This window comes from Rhinolophus sinicus, linkage group LG16 (genome assembly GCF_036562045.2).
Source record: "Rhinolophus sinicus isolate RSC01 linkage group LG16, ASM3656204v1, whole genome shotgun sequence".
Lineage (NCBI taxonomy): Eukaryota > Metazoa > Chordata > Mammalia > Chiroptera > Rhinolophidae > Rhinolophus > Rhinolophus sinicus.
The window spans coordinates 4,274,543-4,291,234 of NC_133765.1; the positions used below are offsets into that span (position 1 = coordinate 4,274,543).

Below are 16,692 nucleotides of genomic sequence, written 5' to 3' on the forward strand. Positions count from 1 at the left end.
ATGGCTGGAATTCCAAGGAACCTGTAGCTGGAACTACAGGAGACAGGGACAGCTGTTTCTGGAGCTGCAACAAGAGCTAAACACAGCCCACCCCCCAGCTGCTCTGCAGCCTGTGCTGCCCTGTGTTACCTCTGCCTTCCTGCCTCAGCCCAGTGTATGAGCTCCTAATGTCCTCATATGCTCCTGCCCCGAGTGGACCCCTACATCTGTGCTGGTAGGAGTCTCACATAGAGTTTTGGGGAAATCTAAAAACATACGATTGTGTGGCTCTAGAATAGAAGTAAGTGGGTGACTCACTTTCTCTGGTCCTTTAAGGTCTGATATGAGTGTGTGCATGTGTGTATGTGTGCACATGTGTGTGCATGTGTGACTATGTGTGTGCATGTGTGCGTATGCATATGTGAACGTGTGAGTGCATGCGCCACTTCTCCTAGCCTTCTTTAAGTGTCACTGTCATTTTATTCTAGCTCATTTACCCTCCTTTTATCCTAGCCCTCACCCCTGCAGTGACACCATAAGGCCACAGGACCTACGTACACATTCTCACACACTCTCCAGTGCAGACGCTCTTACATTCCATCCAATTCTTACTCTTGTACATGGACCCAACCCAGGGTTAGCCAAGCTACAACTCTGAGGGGATAGTCCCACAAGACTACCTCCAATTCTGACACTAATTGTCAGTTTTGAAGGTTCTCCAAACCACACTTCACTTTGATAATTTGCTAGAAAGATTCACAGAACTCAGTGAAAACTGTTATACTCATGGAGACAATTTATGACAGGATAAGGATGTAAGGTAGAGCCAGCGAAGGGAAGCGATGCATAGGACATTATTCAGGAGCAGTTAAAATGCCGCTCTATCTGCCCTCTCCCTATGGACTCCTGGACAGTGTTGCCTTCTCCTGGCCATGATGTGTGACAATACACACAGCGTGTTGCTGATCAGGGAAGCTCACCTGAGCCTTTACATTCAGAGATTTTATTGGAGCTTGATTACATGCTACTAGCATGGCTGACCTTTAGTCTCTTGTTCTCCCAAAGGTCAGGCTGATCCCTTTAGTCTCCATTTCCTCTGGAAGTCAGCACTGATACCATATGCCCAAATCATAATCGCGCTTCATGAACAGCGCCATCATAATTCACATTGCTAGACTGCCAGTGGCCAGAACACTCAGATAAACAGAATGTCATATTAGGCAGAACATTCCAGAGGGTTGGAGATTACCTCCCAATAGCTGAGAACAAAATCCAGGCTTATCTTTGGGTAAGGTTAATTCTTCTCTACACAGACCGACCCCTCTCAGCCGCTGTCCTTTCTTGAACTCTGAGGATCGGGAGAAATGTACATCATCTCTTCAAGTGCCTGTCACTGAATATTGCTCCTTAGGGTTAGGTGGCCCCTTCCCAGCTGAGGAAGAGTTTGGTCCTCTCCACAGGGGACCTCTGTTTTGAAAGAACCATCCTGGTTTGAGAGAGAGCGATGGCCACCCTCAGTACCTGCTTGTTTGGGGACCACAAAATTATCAAGACCAAACAGTTCTTCCCATTGAGAACCATCTGCTTCTTCCAAGGAATAGGTATGGGGAAGAGGCGAGGGATTGAATAAGGATAGGAGAGAGAAAAATGAGGAAAGAGCGTGGTGGCACAGAAATTGCCCCTAGTTTGTATAAGAGCCTCATTTAAAAATGGTACTGATGCCACATTTGGATATTTCTGTTAAATGATAATGCTTCTCAGGGAAGAAAGGCAGGAGGCACAAGCTGTCTGCCCAGTCTGCAACAAGTTCTAGTGCTTTGACAAACCTCACATCTGAAGTATAGCAAGGCTGTAGAGGACGGCCATATGTTATACAAGACTGATGAACTGATTATCACGTGCTCCACTGCAGCTCTCAGGTGTAAAAGAGAACAGGGGGACATCTAAGCAGATGGTCTGGCATTGAGGATTAATAGACATTCACCATGTTAGCCCTGTGGGAAAGGATAAGATGGTCTTACACTGGACCATCTTATCCTTTGTTATTATTGAATTGGCATTCTACACTTAATGAGTGTCTACTACAGTGAAGGTACTAATCTGGGTCAGGGGGGAAATAGCAGGAAGGCACAATGAAGCTTCTGGTCCCTCCAGATTGTTTCACAATCTACAGTCACAATGACTGGTGAGGCCTTCAATCTGACGCAGATGGGGATGCTGTATCACAGCAGAGGGAAATCAATATGCATTGCAATCTAGACGAAGGACACAGAGACTTCTTAGAGTAGGTGAGATGACCTGAGAGGTCAAGGAAGGGTTCCACTTTGACAGGTGAAAAGGGTTGGGGGCGTCCACGGGAAGGCAATCCAGAAACAGTGAAACTTTAGGGTGGAGACCTAAAAGGACAGGGTACAAGGCATGCCAAAACAGCAGGAAGTGTCTGCGTGGGATTGTGACTGCAGCATTATAACAGCTCATCCCAAGAGATCACATTTTGGGGGTACAGACAGTTTCATGAACTAGTATCGTGGAGAAACACTCAAAGGCCAATTCATAAAAGAGAGAGGTAGATAACAGAAACCTCAACTTTCTAAGCTACAAAGGTGTTTTTTCCTTATGCAGAGACCGAGCTTTCAATTTAGTTGACTTTCTAGTGGATTCTTTTCATGATTAAGTTAACCTAGAACTGAGCATTTTATGGCAGCTCTTTCACTCATCCTTGAGAAACAGTGATCCTAAGGAAAAAAAAAAATAAAGAAAATTACAACCAGCAACCTAAAATGGAGTCACAGTGCTGTTCCACAGGAGCTCTTCCATAAGTGTGATGAGAATAAGTGCCATTCCTGGTTCTGGTTATACTTATTTTTTGTTCTTGCAAGGGTGTGTGCATGTGTGTATGTGCATGAACGTGTTGGCATTGCCAGCCACCTTTTTCAAATGTTCACTGAATACAGAGGCTGCCTCAAGGAGGTTCCCTTGTAATGCCCTAGGGAGAACAGCCCTGTGGAATTTAATATGAGAAACACGCCCCTTCCACACACATATTTCCTTTCCTGAATCCCCAAACTGGTATATAAGAAACAAGTTCTTAAAAATAATTCCATACTTTAAAAGTCAGAATCAGAAAGGAGACAATCGGTTGCTCTTTTCCTTGTCTAAAGTCACTGGGAAAGTCTGGAATCAGATTGGCTGAAGTGCCTGAGGGCGAGCAAGCAGGCCATGGAGCTCAGGCAGTGAGTTCTTTCTAGAATCAAAGTGAGGAGGGCAGGAAGTGTTGAGAGGAAATGTTCTCAAATATAACACAGAACACCACTAAACTGTTTCCTTTATTTTCTCTTGTGGCCAAGGGGTGTTTCATAGCTTATGGATTTAAGAGCTACAACGTTTTTTGAGCTATTGAATAATCAACATTGTTGAGTGATTGTGTGTGTGTGTGTGTGTGTGTGTGTGTGTGGAGTTGCCCTTAACTTTTATGTTCAATTTTCAGACACAAAATAATTTTTTTGTTAAGTATTTCAAGGCTGCTAAAAGTACATAGGACAGCGCCATCTTTCCATCCTTTTTTTCCTTTTTTCTTTCACAAATACACATTGAGTGCTGTAATCCACCTGGCTCTGTGCAAGGTGCTGGGAATGTGGTGGTCAATAAAACAGAGGCAGCACATGCCCTCAAGGAGTTTACACTGAAGCTGAGGAGAGAGACATGAAACAAACATATAATTAGAAATCATGACCCTGGCCTTAAAGAAAAAAAAAAAGAACAGTTTTGTGAGCGAGATTCACAGGGCTATTCTAATTTATATTAGGGGGCAGGTAATGGCCAGGAAATGACCTCTCTTTGTGAGTAACATTTTATTCTTTCATTAATCAACTCCCATTTCTTGGAAAAACTGGCAAAGGTTAAATTGTGAAGCAAGCGCTTTGTGATCACTAACTTCCTCTTTTCTTCAAGTTTTTTGTTCACATTTATTCATCTCCAGCCTCCTCAGAATTTTCTCTGTAGGGACATATGCTCATAGATTAAGTACATCTCAAACCTTTTACCAAAGAACAATTTATCTGTCTTTGCTCTCCGCTGTCCTGTCTGCTTTCCAATATAGTCATACCTCATTTTATTGTGCTTCACTTTATTTTGCTTTGCAAATGTTGAATTTTTACAGTTGAAAGCAAGACCCTCCATCAGCAAAACGATTACAACTCATTTTATTATGAGATTTGCTTTATCTGCAAATATCTTTGAGGTATGCCTATGTAGCAGGCAATCCAAGTGCATTGTACAAGATTGATGTCAATAGACAGTATCAGCTCAATAATTTGCTACCTTTGAGGCTGCGTGTTCTAGTTCAGACATGGAAACTAACAGTGGATTTCAGGCCCATGTGCCAGTATTAGTTAACATCTAGGAGAAGGTGAAGAACTGCTTCTCTCCACCTTCCTCCCACCCTGTTCTAACATCTCCTTCCACCCTCCACGTGCACTTATTACTCTGCAAGGATGAGTCTGTGGCAGACAGTATTTTACAACAATGGCTGTTACATCTCCCATCCCACACATCCTTCTTGCGTTGTGATTTTCTCCTGTCCTCAAGTCTGGCAGGGTGTTTGTGACCACCTTGACAAATGGAGTGCAGTGAACATGACATAATTTGACTTTTGAGGCTGACACATAAAAGTTACACAGCTTCAGCCTGATTCTCCTGGAATATTTGCTGTTGGAGCCCAGCCGCCATGATGAAAGAAGCTCAAGCAGCCACATGGAGAGACCACATAGAGGTTTCCTAGCCCACAGTCCCGACTGGGGTTCTAGACAGCAACCAGCGTCACTATGCATGACTGAGGGAGCCTTTGGATCATTTCAGACCGCAGCAATTAAGTTGCCTCCAGTCTTCCAGTTTCCCAAGCTGAAGAGGCTGGCATTGTAGAGCAGAGAGAAGCCACCCTGCAGTGTTCTTTCCAAACTCTTGACTTGTAGAATCTGGGAGCACATAGACACAGACAATAGTTTAGTGGTTGCCAGAGGGTAAGGGGGACGGGGGGTGGGGAGTGGGAGATGAGGGTAAGGGAGATTGAATATATGGTGATGGAAGGAGAACTGACTCTGGGTGATGAAACAGTGAACATAGGGAATATATAAAATGAAGTCATTTTAACCAAGCTGTTAAAATTGTTAACATTATAAAGTTTGAAGCATTAGAAAAGACACTATTCTTTTTCTAACTAGACTGGGCACTTAAATTTTCTGAAGTTTCTAGTCTTGTATCAAAGCCTAGATATACATCTGGAAATACACCAGACCTCCAGATAACCATCTGGTCACCTCCTGAAGGACTAACATATTCAGACCACCTGACATCCACTATCCAGACAACCGGAGCATAACCAGACCTCCTGGCACCCATCTTCTGGACCACCTGGCATCCAACATTCTGACTGACAGGCATCTGACTGGTAACCATTCTGGACCAATCCTAAGGCTGCAAATGTAAGACTGATTATTCTCAAGAGTGTACTTTTTACTATAAGAACTTTTCACTTTTCTTTCCTCTTTGGAAGACTTCTGGGTTTGAACCCAGCTGTATTCCAGTTTGCTAGCTCCAAGACCCTTGAATAGATCTCTATTAGTTGTTTCTAGCAAAGCTTCCAGACTTGTATTTCACTTCCTTTGACATCAGAATCAGCCCAGTATGTTTCCATGAACTAAATCTATCAAAGCAAAGAGTATTTTCCAAATTAAAATAGTTTGCATCATACAAAGCAATACATAATTTAAAAAAATTAAACACAGACAAGAAAAAGAGGTATAGAAAGACAAGAAAAAGAGGTATAGAAAGAGCTCTTTCAATATATAGAAAAAGCACATAGCAAATGTCTAATAAACATTAGATATTCCTATTCATTTTTCTTTTAATTAGCTTTTTTTTGAAAGACAGAGTAAGTAGAAAGGTTATAACAAAGTCAGCAGGTATAGACTTTCAAGTCATACTGGAAAATTTCTATCTACTGACAAGATGATGGAGTAGGTAAATGCTCTGCTAGCTTCCTCTCATGAGCACATCAAAATTACAACAACTAAATTACAGAACAACCATCACTGAGAATCACCTGAAGTCTAGTTGAACTGAAGTCCTACAACTAAAGACATACAGAAGAAACCATCTTGAGACTGGTAGGAGGGGCAGAGATGCAGAACAGGCTGGTCTCACACTTGCATGTGACTGGTAAAAATTAGGAGGGATATTTTGGCTGTGGAGGTTCCCCCTAAAGGAGTGAGGGACTCCAGCCACACCCCAGGGGACTCCAGCCCCACCCCAGGAGGTTCTTCATGTCTTTAGCGCACTTCCTTGCAGAGAGAAGACTAGATCAAATAATGATTCCCGCAAGAGTGACTGCCTGTCTTCAGACTCTTGATATTGCAACATACAAGCCATTCAAGGACGATTTGTGCATGGAAATCAATGACTATGTTGGAAATAGAATGAAGAGAAATCAGCGTGGAAACCTAGCCTGCAAGAAGTCATGACTTGGGTGAAGAATTCATGGGATAAATTCACTGACAGCTCTGTTGCCAATGCACTACGAGCAGGCGACATGGACAAGAAGTGCTCATTTAAGGAGAACTCTGTTGCTGGACATGAGAGATTGGGGCCGATGGTTCTACAGGAAATGGAGTTGCAAGAAATTCAAGCTGGAATTTGGGAAATGAAAAGCTTTTTTAGGAAGAAAGGAGTGGGAATAAGGAAGTGATAGTAGACAGAAAAACAGATTGGCTATAGCAAGCTCTTCTTCTTTTTTTTTTTTTAGGGGATGGCAGGGATCTTTTAGGCAGGTTACCTAACTAGTGCTGATTAGGTGATTCCTGATTGACTGGTTTGAGATTCTATTTCTGGAAGAGCCAAAACTGTAAGTAAGTTAAGTCTCCATCTGGCGATGTGGACCTTAGCATAAGCAACTCCATTTTGGGACTGTTGTCTTGTTTTTAACACTCTTATACACAACCAGGCTTGGTCTGTTTTGTACTAGGCATTGCACCCAAACATGGACTCTTGTTCCGTGACGCCATTTCCTTTGGCTATGAAGGAAATCCTCTTGACCGGCGGTTGGTGGTCAGCTCTGAGGACTAGTGGTGAGTGCATGAAAAGGACTGTGTTGCTGCCCAGCGTTTGGTTCTAAGCTCTAGGCTGCCACTGTGCTGTTTACGCATAAAGAATGCCCCATTGGGTCCAACCTGGTTTACCAGACATTTATCTTGAGGCTTGGGAACAAAATCCCAATTTATAATAAAATATCACTTTGCTTCCCTTGCCAGTTTGACTATGCATACATTTTCTTTAGAGATATCAAGTGGAGGAGAGAGAGGTGGGTAAAACAAGAAGAGACTTGTGTATGACTGCATCTCTTGGCCAATAATATTATAATAGACTCTAACAGCATCAGTAGAAGAGATATTTTTGAGAGAGAGATTTCCAGTATTACTTGAATCATACACCAGCATTCTACATGAGGACTTCCGACAAATGAACCCAGCCCTGTGTTATAAAGACTTGACTATTTTCCCTGTGAGGAAAGCAGGTTGACTTACTTATCCAGTTGGAAGCCATTAGATGACTTGAAAAATGAGTAGCACAGAGTTCCAAAGTGTCTCTTTCAGGCATGTATCTCAGGTTTGTAAGATAATTTAAACAAGATTCAGACAGTCTCCACGCATGTCACATATGTTGCATAACCCATTGACAGGGTGCTAATTCTCCTCTAATAAAACTGTGGCCAGATATTGGCAAGGACATTAATGTTATGAAGACAAGAGGCAATTGTAAAACAAAGAAGTGGACATCAGAAGACAATCAGAGGCCAGGCAGGGCAGCCACAGAGGTTCAGGCCCTTCAGGACAGATGTGCCCTCTGCCTCCACAGAGATAGTCGAGTCGCCACAGGGGACAGAGACAGCGTTTGGGGGCATCTTTGAGCAACAATTTCTCAAAGTGTATCCCACAGAATGAAAATTTTATTAAAAGTTGCAACAAAAATAAATTTCTATAGTAAAATGATTTTTGGAATGAGAAAAATCAAGTTTCTTTCCTGTGGGAATCTTCAGCAAGTTTAACATGTAATTTTCCAAATTTATTGACCAAAGGGCTTTTCTTCCCAGAGAAACTATAAGAAATGTTGATAATCTCAAACTGTGAAAAATTATTTCCTCTGAAGTAAGATTATGGCTTACTTATATTTTCTTCTGTTTGCTTATCTGTGTATCACATATATTACATAATGACTATACACTGCTTTTATAGTGAAGGGACATATTTTAATACAATAAAAACATTTTTTCTGCCTCGGATCAGGCTAGGTACTAAGGACAGTGGACTCATTCCCAAGGTGGGAACACAGTGGGTCCACCCTAAGGACAAGGAGAGATGCTGAGGCTGGAACAAGTAAGTCCCGTCCTGATGCTCTGAGTGAAGAGTCGAGGGCTGGGTTTGGATCATAAGCACAGTGTAGGCACTGCTTGGCTCCCCTTCCGTCCCCTGCTCCCATACATTCCAATTCCTTTTAGGACAATGAGGTCTAAGCAGTGATGTCCAAGGAAGAGCTTAGAACCTCTGTTCCCCACCATCCCACTTAGCCAAGAGGCTTTACCTGAGCTCAGGAGACAAGTTTCTCAGACCTACTCCTGTAGATGGTGACGTAGCAGGAATTTTTAATCCATTGTTAAAGGCATCTGATCCCTAACTGACTTTAGATAAACAAACAGAAACAGAAACTTTTTCATTTTTGCAGATTTATGAACATTCATTTTCCTCTCTAATTTTGAAAAAAAAAATGTAATTAATAAAACACTTGGGATCATGCAGCAAATAAAATTTATAGGACTGATTAACCAAATTATGTACATTTGCTTCTTATTAATTACTGAGAAGTAAAACAGCTTTAATAGTATTGGATTTATTTCTACCAAAATGATCTTAGCTTAAGAGGAAGTGTCAGAACCAGATTAACTTGGATTGAGGTTTTAAAATCCTGCTTAGGAATTCTAAGATTTTTATAGTATCAAAGTTTTTCTTACCTTGATAGTTACTTTTTTAAATTAAAAAAATGAAAGAAATGTTACTAAAAATCCCACAATCTCCACTTGGAACTTTAATACTCTAATGCATGTATACTGTTATTACCAACACCCTTCAAAGATACATTATAAATTTACATAAATTTTACTATAGTACACTATGTTTTATAGACACTATTAAATAGCACCATTTGCTCAAGATTTGTATATTTTGATTAAGATTAAGGCCTCAGATTTTCTAAAGTTTGAGAGACAACCCTGTTCCAAAGTTACTCTACTGGCTTGATGCAATGGTGGTGTCCACTGACCACATCCCAGCTCACATGGTCCTTGGAGATCCTGCCTCAGTCAATCCTGCTATAGGAAAGGAGCTGGACTCAGGCCTCACCCCCTCAGGTGTCCTAGTGTCTCTTTGAGCTATAGGGCATCAGCTGGGGCCAGCCCAGGATACAGGTGATATCCTCTTTTAAAGGCACTCTCAGAGACCACCCCAACCCCACTGCCCATGTCTCCTCTCAAGTCACTGTCTTTCCCTTTCCCTGCTGGGAGTTGTGCAGGTACACACTCACACACATCCCACTTTCTTTGCTATACATCCCAGCTTCTTGTCCTTCCCACTGTTTTACTCTGCGTATCTATGGCAATTCTTACTCCTTTTTCCTTAATACGTTCCTAATGGCCATTTGTAAAGAACTTGCCTGGCATTTAAAATTTTGAATTTGAATAAATTAATTGCAACAAAAAGAAAAATAATTTTACCCATTCATTCACTACATTCATATATATTTACATATATGAACGTGTTCAGATTTTCTGGGTTTCAGGTAAAAAACCTAGGTTTGAAGTGTGATTCTACTTCTTATTGCTCAGTGGCCTTTGCCAAGGCACTTCAGTTCTCTGAGCCCAGAGTCTTCATTGATAAAAAGAATGATCATTTCAAGTAAGTGAGGAAAGAGTGAACATAGGGAATATATAAAATGAAGTCATTTTAACCAAGCTGTTAAAATTGTTAACATTATAAAGTTTGAAGCATTAGAAAAGACACTATTCTTTTTCTAACTAGACTGGGCACTTAAATTTTCTGAAGTTTCTAGTCTTGTATCAAAGCCTAGATATACATCTGGAAATACACCAGACCTCCAGATAACCATCTGGTCACCTCCTGAAGGACTAACATATTCAGACCACCTGACACCCACTATCCAGACAACCAGAGCATAACCAGACCTCCTGGCACCCATCTTCTGGACCACCTGGCATCCAACATTCTGACTGACAGGCATCTGACTGGTAACCATTCTGGACCAATCCTAAGGCTGCAAATGTAAGACTGATTATTCTCAAGAGTATACTTTTTACTATAAGAACTTTTCACTTTTCTTTCCTCTTTGGAAGACTTCTGGGTTTGAACCCAGCTGTATTCCAGTTTGCTAGCTCCAAGACCCTTGAATAGATCTCTATTATTTGTTTCTAGCAAAGCTTCCAGACTTGTATTTCACTTCCTTTGACATCAGAATCAGCCCAGTATGTTTCCATGAACTAAATCTATCAAAGCAAAGAGTATTTTCCAAATTAAAATAGTTTGCATCATACAAAGCAATACATAATTTTAAAAAAATTAAACACAGACAAGAAAAAGAGGTATAGAAAGACAAGAAAAAGAGGTATAGAAAGAGCTCTTTCAATATATAGAAAAAGCACACAGCAAATGTCTAATAAATATTAGATATTCCTATTCATTTTTCTTTTAATTAGCTTTCTTTGAAAGACAAAGTAAGTAGAAAGGTTATAACAAAAGTCAGTAGGTATAGACTTTCAAGTCATACTAGAAAATTTCTATCTACTGACAAGATGATGGAGTAGGTAAATGTTCTGCTTGCCTCCTCTCATGAGCACATCAAAATTACAACAACTAAATTAGAGAACAACCATCACTGAGAATCACCTGAAGTCTAGTTGAACTGAAGTCCTACAACTAAAGACATACAGAAGAAACCGTCTTGAGATTGGTAGGAGGGGCAGAGATGCAGAACAGGCTGGTCTCACACTTGCATGTGACTGGTAAAAATTAGGAGGGATATTTTGGCTGTGGAGGTTCCCCCTAAAGGAGTGAGGGACTCCAGCCACACCCCAGGGGACTCCAGCCCCACCCCAGGAGGTTCTTCATGTCTTTAGCGCACTTCCTTGCAGAGAGAAGACTAGATCAAATAATGATTCCCGCAAGAGTGACTGCCTGTCTTCAGACTCTTGATATTGCAACATACAAGCCATTCAAGGACGATTTGTGCATGGAAATCAATGACTATGTTGGAAATAGAATGAAGAGAAATCAGCGTGGAAACCTAGCCTGCAAGAAGTCATGACTTGGGTGAAGAATTCATGGGATAAATTCACTGACAGCTCTGTTGCCAATGCACTACGAGCAGGCGACATGGACAAGAAGTGCTCATTTAAGGAGAACTCTGTTGCTGGACATGAGAGATTGGGGCCGATGGTTCTACAGGAAATGGAGTTGCAAGAAATTCAAGCTGGAATTTGGGATTTGGAGAGTTATGACGATGTTCCGGAAGAAGATGACATGACTGTATTTGAATAAATGTAGATTGTTGTACATGAAAAAATAAGACATCCCCTGAAAATAAGTCCTAATGTGTCTTTTGGAGCAAAAATTAATATAAGACCCGGTCTTATTTTGGGGGAAATATGGTAGTGACTTTGCAGCTGTTGTAATTACAATGCATTACTCATGTGTTTGTACTGATGGTGGTGTAATAAAAACCTGCTGTGCTGCCAGTCATATAAAATTATAGCACATACAATTATGTACAGTATATAATACTATTTTTGTTTCATTCATGTAACAATATTGGTAGTTTATTTTTTTAATTGAAACATCGTTGACATATATAATAGTTTATAGGTTGAAGGTGCTGAAGAACATTTTTGTAGGAAGAATATGCTGACTTGATTCATTTATATACTGCAGTGTGATTACTACCATAGCACTAGCTAACACCTTCATTAAGTCACATAATTATTTCCTTTTCCTGGTGAGGACAATTATGATGTAGTCTCTTAACATCTTTGAATTCTATAATACAGTATTGTCACCTATAATTACTATGCTGTGCATTAGATCTCCGAGATTTATTTATTTACTATCACTAATATATGGAATCCAAAAAACCTGAACTCATAAAAACAGAGTGTAATGGTGGTTGCCAGGGACTTGGGAGTAGGGGGGTTGGGAATATGTTTTTCAAAGACACAAACTTGCACCTATTAGATAATACTTTATAATGACAATAAATGACTATCTTACTGGTTTATGTATATGCTATACTATATTTTTATTTTTATTTTAGAATGTACTCTTTCTGTTTATTTTAAGATATATTTTCTGTAAAACAGTACCCCATGTTACACCTTCAGGAGCCTCAGATATCTCCTGTTTACCATGTCTTTGATTGCATCATTTTCTCTTGTGCTTGATTTAATCTCTTGTTGTTGTTTAGTTAATCATTGCCCCTAAACATTTGAGCAAGGAAATTGCCTAATGACAAATTTCTCAGAACATATTCCCATGGTTGAGTGATGCATGCCTCTAAATAGGCTTGCTGGCTCTCATTTTGGCTTTTTATCTCTGGTTAACATTTGCATCTTCAGAGATCTAAAAGTCTGCTACCAGGCCTCTCTGCAAACATTTAGGAGCCAAGGTTTCGGGCATGTGCAAGGCCCAGCTATGCCTTGGGGTCGGTGGTCAGCTGAGGATAGGTACGCATGTAGGTTGCAAGTGGTTTTGCCCAGAATGAATGGGACAGCAGCAGTACTCAGCCTAGCAGTGAAAAATTCATGGCTCTACTCGGCCGAGAGCTGCATGGTGGGACCGCTTTACTATGCATTTTCCTGACCACTTTGCGACCTGGCCTGTTGAAGCAAGGAATCTGCTCAGAACTCTGAGAAGAGGAATCCCAGAGCCAGGTCCATAACAAGGTGAGGGTGTGAGATAAACAGATTGCTGAGCTGGGAAGGACCAAGAACTGGCTGTTCTTTTCCTCTCTCAAACGTGAAGGCAGCGTAAGGTGGGTGGGAGCTGGAGTTCACCTAAAGCCAGAAAAACTGCATTGCAGTAACTGGACTCTGGCCAGGACACATCCCATATATCCTCTCCCTTTGGTTTCTGTGTGATTCTTGTCAAGTTTATGATAAATCCTGAAAACCAGCTGGAAACACTCACTCCTTAACATCCTTTGCAATAACCTGTCCTTCAATGTCTTCCCTTTATCCCTTATTTCTTGTTTTTCTTTTTTTTTTCATTTCTCCTCCTCCATTTTTCTTTTCTGATTTTGCTCAATTATGTTTCCTCTCTCCCTCCCTCCCTCCCTCCCTCCCTCCCTCCCTCCCTCCCTCCCTCCCTCCCTCCCTTTCCTTCATTCACTTTCCCAACCTACTTTGCTGTGGAGAACATTTGCTGTTTGTATGCTCAGCCTTTATCCATCATCCTTTCATCATTTGGGGAACCAGCTCTCCTTAACAGCTGGCCCCACAATGGGGGTGGGGCTGACCACCCCCCCACACACACATGCAGACCAGCACCTGATGACTTCATTTGAGGACATGGCTGTTGGCTGAACTCTGACTTTTCCAGTGTTTGAGTCAATAAATGCTTATTATTTTGCTGCTTGAACTTTGATTTCTGCTATTTACCACTAAAAGAAGTTAGGTCATACCTAAGTACTGGTCACTGCCTACATCTCCAAAATGTGATTTCACATTCATCCTCCTAAAGTCCAAATCCCAGCCAGATTAAACTGATCTCAGGTCACTCACCAAGCCAAGATTGTTTTCTTCCAAGTCATCCCTGGGCTGCCCCTCAGTTAAGTCACTTGCCCTTCAAGGTGTCCCTTGGTATCCTTTGTTTCCTCAATCATGGCGCTTCTTCCATTGTGAGGTATGTACCTGTGTGTCTGTTTCTCCCCCATCGACGACACATCTGCACACTGCTGTGAGCTCTGTGAGGGCAGGAGTTGATCTGTTTCATTCACAGTGCTATTCCCAACTCCTGGCACAGAGAATATTTCCTTTTCTTTTATCCCCCGTTGTTTCTCTCCCCGTTGCGTTTGTCCTCTCCTTTAATAATGTACTGTCCTCCTTACCCCTCCTCCCTTTCATCCAACTCCTCTCCCAAAGTTTCGCAGGGTCTTGGCTTGAGGAATGCCTGAGCTTATAGAAACTTCTGTGAGCAACGACATGGTGGGACTGTATAGAGAGGTGTGTCAGGGGGAAGAATGGCCAAGGTGAGTTGCAGTTTTCCTAATGCTGAGGAGGCTGTGAAGGCCAACGCTCAGAGAGACACTGCCACCTCCTGTGTCCCCTTTCACTTGAGGCCTCAAGACTTGCTGGGAAAACAGACCCTTTTGGAATCAGAACAGTCAGAGTAATATTTCCCAAAAACATTTATGATCTTGTCACTGACTTTGAGAAACTTCAAGTCCACATGGGAAAAAGAGATACGATGAAAACATGAAAAATAACGTGCAGTTAGACAGTGCGAGTGCTGTGGTGCTAACCAAATGTACTGGGAGAGCTCAAAGAAGGGAGGACAGCTATGGAATGAAGGGCTGGCGCTGGGAGGAAGGAAGATGTAGCGATGGACAGGATTTGGATAGAAGTTCTAGTTTCAACACTAACTTGCTAGGTATCCTTCGGCAAGTTATTTAATCTTTCGGAACATTATTGTCATCTGTAGCACGCAATACTGAATATACTAGTCACTTCCCAGGACTGCTGTGAGGATTAGATGATTATGCTTCATACGCTCCTGAGAGAATGGTCTCCTCCTCCCCCTTCTTTCACTCTTCTACTTCCTAACCCTTTCCTCCCCTTTCCTCTTCCTCATGTATCTTTGCAAGGACAGACGGAAGCAGGGCATGGGTGACTGGGGAATCTGTAGAGTGATCCCCCTGCACCACCTGCCCTGTGGCTTGTTCACAGTGATTCTGGACATCATGCAAGGAGAAGCACATGCAATGGACAGACATACTATACAGCGACCCTCACCACAAACATCTATCACCCCACCCTGGGACTTCCTGAGTGTACCTGCAGCAAGACGGTTCAAATCCATGTATGTCTGGGTCAAACTGAACTTTTTCACCAGCCCCTGCTGCTTCCTCGCTTCACATATGATCCTGGCTTAGGATCAAAGTCCCCAAGCACCTTTGTCTAGCTGCATCAGGCCCTTCTCTTAGCCCTGTTCTCTACAACTAACTAGATAGATAAATAGATAGACAGACAGACAGACAGATAGATAGATAGATAAATATCTGTCAAACTCAAAAAACAGTCTGATAGCTTTGCTAGAAATAAATGATAGTGATTTATTCAAGGGTCTTGGAGGTTGAAACCTGGGAACACAGCTAGGCAAAAAAACAGAAGAGTTCCAAAGAAGAAAGAAAAGTGAAAAGTTCTTGTAGTGAAAAATTACATTCTTGGGCATAATCAGGTCTTCATTCTTAGCCCTAGGATTAGTCCAGGATGGTTATCAGTCAGATGTCAGGCAGCCAGTGTGATGAATGCCAGGTGGTCCACAAGAAGGGTGCCAGGAAGTCTGGTCATGTCCCAGCCATCATGGTGGCAGGTGGATATATATGTGAGTCCTCAGGGGGTAATCAGGTGCCTGGAAGTCCAGATGTTTAGCCAAGCATTGACACAGGACTGGAAAGTTCAAAGAAGTTTAAGTTTCCAGACTAGTTAGGATAAGAATGGAGTCTCTTTTCTCATGTCTCAACCTACGTAATTTTACTAATGTTAGCAGCTTAGTTAAATGACTCTATTTTATATATTCCCTATCTTTATTTTTTTCTCATAACTAACTAACAACTAACTAACTAACTAACTAACTAACTAACTAACTAACTAACTATGGAGTTGTTTATGAAACTGCACTCATAATGACATTGTTGATCACCATAGTTATCATCCTGATGATTTCATTTATTCAGCCATCTTCCCTCTGGTCTTTTAAGACTTTTTTATGTATTCTTATAACTCTGGGCAGTTTATTAGGTAAATGAGCCCTCAAAGTGCTGAGTACTCTTGGATGAAATGTGTTTTATAAGATAAGCTGGTACTTTTTCCACAAACCAGAATAAATCAGTAATGGACAATACAAATAAAAAGGTTACTCTTTATACAAGGGAATGGTGAGATTCTTAGTGACTGGACACTGGGAAGAGACTAGATGAGAAAAAGTAATTATTTTAGCTTTCATATGAAGGTTTTCTTCTTTCAGGAGTCTTTGGTGCATATAGGATTGTGATACCAGGCTGAGAACTGAGAAAGAAAACACACAGACATGGCACACCGGCCTCACGATCTTTTCATTCAGGAGGCGATGGCAACGAAGTCATTTAGTTGAGCTTCACTTGACAAAAATAATCTCCATTTTGCGCAAATAAAACACGTTCAAAATGTTTGTTTGGTCTTAATCATATAAATATCTCTATAAAAGTATTTGTAATTGTGTTAGAGGAAGACTGGAATGATTTAGAAAACAACTTAAATTTATTTTCTTTGAAATAACTTCATTAAATAAAACCATTTTTTTTCCTACCACAAGATCTGAAATCCTTGTTCTCAAGTCATTTGAGGCA

The 16,692-nt window shown here is 41.3% G+C and overlaps 1 long non-coding RNA gene across 2 annotated transcripts; it reads left to right on the forward strand.

Moving 5' to 3' along the window:
• Positions 1-12,708: 12,708 nt before the first annotated feature.
• Positions 12,709-16,481, forward strand: LOC141569243 (uncharacterized). Of its 2 annotated transcripts, none has more exons than XR_012492741.1 (3): positions 12,709-13,030; positions 15,032-15,164; positions 16,332-16,481. It is a non-coding gene; the product is annotated as an uncharacterized LOC141569243 (long non-coding RNA). The 2 variants fall into 2 exon arrangements; XR_012492740.1 differs by lacking the exon at positions 12,709-13,030 and adding an exon at positions 13,834-13,988.
• Positions 16,482-16,692: the final 211 nt, after the last annotated feature.